The sequence below is a fragment of the Eriocheir sinensis genome, unplaced genomic scaffold, assembly GCF_024679095.1.
Source record: "Eriocheir sinensis breed Jianghai 21 unplaced genomic scaffold, ASM2467909v1 Scaffold73, whole genome shotgun sequence".
Classification (NCBI taxonomy): Eukaryota; Metazoa; Arthropoda; class Malacostraca; order Decapoda; family Varunidae; genus Eriocheir; species Eriocheir sinensis.
The window spans coordinates 104,805-110,455 of NW_026112087.1; positions in this window are offsets into that span (position 1 = coordinate 104,805).

The following is a 5,651-nucleotide window of genomic DNA, read 5'->3' on the forward strand; positions in this document are numbered from 1 at the left end:
ATCACCTCAACCGCCGGAGGTTAGAAGGGCCGAAAAGATGTTAAGTGGAGTACTCATCGTAGAAAGTGACATTTTACGCACAATTGAAAAGATTAAAGTAAGCAAAGCTCCTGGTACAGACAAAATTACCCCTAGGGTCTTAAAATAAATCGAACATCAAATTTGTAAACCGCTCTCCATCATATTCAATAAATCTTTAACAGCTGGAAAAGTTCCGTCGGATTGGAAACTAGCAAATGTCACACCAATTTTCAAAAAGGGGGACAAGTCTCATCCAAGAAACTATCGACTTATTAGCCTGACATCAATTGTTTGTAAGTTAATGGAGACTATCATTCGCGACAATATGGTGAAATTCTTCGAAGAAAATAATATAATAAATAATTCGCAACATGGCTTCTGTAGTAAACGTTCGTGTTTAACTAACTTACTTGATTTTTTTCATTATGTTTTTGAGGTGTTCGATGAAAGCTGATCAGTAGATATTATATATCTGGATTTTCAAAAGGCATTTGATAAGGTCCCCCACCAACGATTGCTCAGCACACTATTGGCGCACGATATCTCGGGTAACATTCACAACTGTATTGTGGACTGGCTCCCTGAGCGGAAACAGAGAGTAGTTCTAAACGGTGTTACATCTAACTGGCTTGATGTCAGAAACGGCGTACCTCAAGGATCAGTGCTTGGCCCCATGCTCTTCTTCATTTATTTTAATGGTATTGATGATGGGCTCACTTGCAAAGTATCAAAATTTGCTGATGACACAAAAATTGTTAGTAAAGTAACTGTGACACTCGACGAAGAAGCTTTACAATCAGATCTAGATCGACTTGCACGTTGGGCCAATCAATGGCAAATGAAATTTAACGTTGACAAATGTTAAGTGTTGCACATCGGAAAAAATAACAATCGCGTTCGGTACGTAATGAATGGCCAACAACTTTCTGCAGTAAGTAATTAGGTAATTAAAACTGCAAACAAATTGGTTGGCATCATTGGACAAGTCTTTAATAATAAATCGGAAAAAAAGTAATATTAAAACTGTATAATTCGTTGGTTCGACCCCGTCTAGAGTACTGTGTGCAGTTTTGGTCTCCCTATTACAGAAAAGACATAGAAAAGTTGGAACGGGTTCAACAAGAGTAACAAAGATGATTCTTAGGTTGAGAAATTTATCATATGAACAAAGGCTTTAAAGAAGTAAATTTATTCAACCTATCAAAACGAAGAATGCGAGGCGATCTTATAGAAGTGTTTAAAATGTTTAAAGGATTCAGTGATATTAATGCGGAAGATTACTTTACAATTGATCGATCAAATAGAACAAGAAGAAATCACAATTTGAAGATAAGTGGTAAAAGATTCTCGTCGCACGAAGCTAAACACTTTTTCTTCAATCGAGTTGATAATGTTTGGAACTCTCTATCCTGTGATGTCGTTGATAGTACAACAGTTACGGCCTTCAAGAATAGATTAGACAAGTATTTTGAATCGAATCAGCAACTAAGATATTACTCATTGTCGTAATAACGTTAAGTTCTTTCGAATACTGATGTCCTTGTCCGCTTTTATCGCCCGGTTAGTGGTAGCAGTAATGGTAGTTCTTTCCTCTTTCCTACATAATTTCCATGCAGTTTTTCCATGCTGCATGATTCTTTTTCCTTTCCTGCCAGCTTTGGCTGGAGGGATGGGGGGCGCCTTTGCTGTCCTTCATCTTCCACCTTTGATTAGATAGTTAGTGTAGCTTGTCACAAAGAGCCTCGTAAGGACCAGCAGGTCTGCTGTTGTTTGTTCTTTCTTTGTGTTTCTTTGTGTTCCTCCTTCTCCTCCTCCTAACAAGGGATCATCATCGCCATTTACAGTGAAATTCACCAAAAGCACGAGAATAATGCCATTTAAGCGTAATGAGAGAGAATGGAACATATTAATAATATTCACCGAGACAACATTATTATGATCATGGAGTTAACTTGCAAAGGCGTGTGTGTGTGTGTGTGTGTGTGTGTGTGTGTGTGTGTGTGTGTGTGTGTGTGTGAAATACGAGCGCCAAAAATGTTATTATGGATTGAACGAGAAATGTTGACAAATTTCACACCGCTGACAATGTGTGACCGGGACTGAGAGGGAGCATGGGGGACGAAGGGGGAAGAGAAGGGGTGAAGAAAAGAAGAATTTTAGCGAAGAGAGGAAAGGAAAGGAGAAGGAAGACAATGGGTTGTTGGGGGACAGATAAGTAGGAAAAATGATAAAGAAGAATAGAGACGAAAAAAAAGACGTATTATGCAAAGAAGGGAACAAAGGATAGGGAGGATAGGAAGGTGATGGGGGGAAGAGTATGTGTGTTTGTGGGCGGCGGGGGGAGGGGGGGGGAGAGAGGAACGGTCAAGGCCGAGGGAGAGAGCTAACAACATTGATTAGAGGGAGGAAAAAAGGTGGAGAGAGGATGAGGAGAGGGGAGTGAGTGAGGAAAAATAGAAAAGGGAGGGGATGATGATGGTGTGAGAGAAGAGGAGAAAAGGTAAGCTTATACTGAAGGTGTGAGGAAGGGGTGTGCATTAGGTGTGATCAGGGGTGAGGGACAAGACGAATGAGGGAGGAAGAGAGGGAGGGAGGAAAAGGTATAAGAGTAGGGATATGGAGCAATGTTAGGAATGTGAGGGAAGAGGATGTGAGAAAAGGAATTTAGAAGTGGGAGGTAGGAAATAAAAGAGGATGAGAGGAAAGTTCTTAGAATCGAGGTTTGTGAAAAGAGATGTATGGAAGAGGAGGAGGAGGAGGAGCCAGTGAATAAGGATAATAAAAGAGAAAGGAGGAGGAGGATAGTAAGAACACAATAGAAGGTGCATATATAGAAAACAAAATGTAACGGAAGGAGGAAGAAAATGAAGGGTGCGTGTGAGGGACGGGAAGGAGAGAGAGAAGCGAGGGAATGAAGGAAGTGAGGGTTTGTTGTGTTTGTGGGGGAGGAAGAGAAGGAAGGAAGCCATATGCGTAAAGGAAAATGAGGAGACAATACCACAATACTGAAGGGAGAATGAGGCATGAGGGAAGGGAGAGAACGGAGAAGGGAGCGAAGGGGAAAGGAGAAGGAAGGAGGTGAAAAGAAAGGGGAGGTTCACAGTCATTTCCAAATAATTTAGATTATCTTCAGGAAAGGGGGAGAGAAGGGGAGGAAGAGGGGAGGTAGGGGGTGGGGGAGAAGCAGAGAGCAATGTAAGGGGAAGGTCGGCAGGCAGAGAGAGGAAGAGAGAATGGGACAAATGTTTATATAGTGACTGAGAGGAAGGTGAAGCAAAGTGAGAAAAATTGGATGAGAAAGGAAGAAAGACAGGTGAGAGTGGACCTATCTGACCCATACGGTTTCCCCTCTCATAGTACTTTCTTCCCCTCAAAACTTTTTTCTCCTTCTACATTCACATTTCGCCCTACAGGTCTTCTCTTTATTTCTCCTCAGCTCCATTCCTACAAATCCACACAGATTTTTCTCCTTTAATTTTATCCATTTACGTCTCTCAAAACCTACCTGGGCCATACTCTTCCCCTTCCCTGTTCTATGTGTTCCCTACGTCTTTATTAAATCCGCTACTTTCCCTTCCTCAACTCCAAACCACTAACCCTACCTTTATAATCTTTTCCCACCACCCTCTTAACCTTAACGCATTCCCCGTCTCCAGTATCTTCCTCCTCCCCTTATTCTCTTCCCCACTACTCTTTTCTATAATCAAATTCCACATACTTCCATCATCCATACCCGTCAGCAACTTCCGCTTCCGCCACCAACCTGAACTCCCAGATTGCCTTTTCCTTCATCTGACACCTAATCCTATTATATTCCCATTCCTTCCCTCAACACCCAGCCACTCCCCTATACGGCCCACACATCCAAAATTCTATACAGTCATGTTTTGGTTCTTTCTCTATCTCCTTCACACCTCCTCTATGATTTACCATATCCACGCAAACGCGACTCACCCACCAACCAAACAGTTACCTCTTAACACCTCCATACCTACGCCTAGCCTCCCTCCTTTTCACTTTACCCTCACCTACTGCTACATTATTCAACAATATGATAATACGACAATTCCCTTCCCTTCCCCACACATATTTCTGAGCTCTCACAAAACACCAAGTCCCTTTTTCTCCTTCTCTCCATCTATCAATAGTCCTTTTCCCTCCTCAGCTGTCATTAGTCTTGGGGCGAGGGTCTTAGGGCAGAAATGGAAAGGAAAGGTTCGGTATGTAGCTCGACTCTCCTCGGTGTTACCCTTTGGCGGTGATTAATAAGTAGTGGATGTGTGTCTGTGCGTGTGTGTGTGTGTGTGGCGCCATCAACCACACCCACCCACTCCACCAATATGGTCAATAGGGCAGTGGGGCGAGGGAGGCGGAGTTGCGTAGCGATGGCTACTAAGCAATACACCCTCGGCGCCAAGTCCACACGCACACGCACTGATATCAAATGATAGAGCAGATCGAGTGAGGCGGGAAAGCCCTCGGCGCTATCAACCACACCCACCCACTCCACCAATGGTCAAAAGGGCAGAAGAGGGGGGGGGGGGGGGTTATGTGCGGCCAGCTACGCATCTTTGCTGTCGCCTAAGTTATGTACGGCCAGCTACGCATTCTTGCTGTCGCCTATGTTTATGGGCGGGCAGCTACGTTTTTTTGCTGTCACCTACGTTTGTGTACTGCCAGCTACGCACATTTGCTGTCCCCTACGTTATGTGCGGACATCTACGCATATTTGCTGTCGCCTACGTTTATGTGCGGCCAGCTACGTATTTTTCCTGTAGACTACGTTTATGTGCGGCCAGCTACGCATATTTGCTGTCACCTACGTTTATGGGCGGCCAGCTACGTATTTTTCCTGTAGACTACGTTTATATGCTGCCAGCTACGCGTATTTGCTGTCGCCTTTGTTCATGGGCGGCCAGCTACGTATTTTTACTGTCGTCTGTGCATATTTGCGGTCACCTACGCATAATATACGAAGCTAGCCACACATATTATGTGTGGCCAGCTTCGTATATCTGTTGACGCCTACGTGTTTTTGTGGCCATCAACGTATTTTTGCAACGGCTCACTATTATTTGCGGCTGCTATCATTTTTATTTTTAAAAGGCATAGTCCATTTGCGGCCGTCTACAGATATTTCCGGATGCCTACATATATTTGTGCCCAACAATGTACATTTGCGGCAGCCTACAAAACAAAAGCCAGGTACTTTGATATACATAGATATTAAGACCACACAGACCCTATGGTCCAGACTGGGTGGTCTGTCCTTAAACGTTTGAGTTGAAGGCAGGAGCTGGCGGCAAGTACAGAGGCCTGCAACCTTATTTCTTTCAACTTGCGGACATGTTCCAGTCCTTTCTAAAGCTTTTCGGCCGTCAGGAGACATAACTCTATGTCGGCCCTTTACAGCCCTACTACAGATCCTACCAAGGAGGACTTAGAGCGTCCGCCGACGCCGCTCTAGGAGTTCATACCTATCGACGCCCCACTTTAAAGGCAACGCGAGTGTCGGAGCCCTCTACCTCTCATGTTCCTCTTTGTCACACTTGTCGTTCGCTACCCTTTCTGAGGCTCTGACGACTACAGAGAAAGGATTTGGCCTCTCCCTCCTTCTGTCGACATGCTTA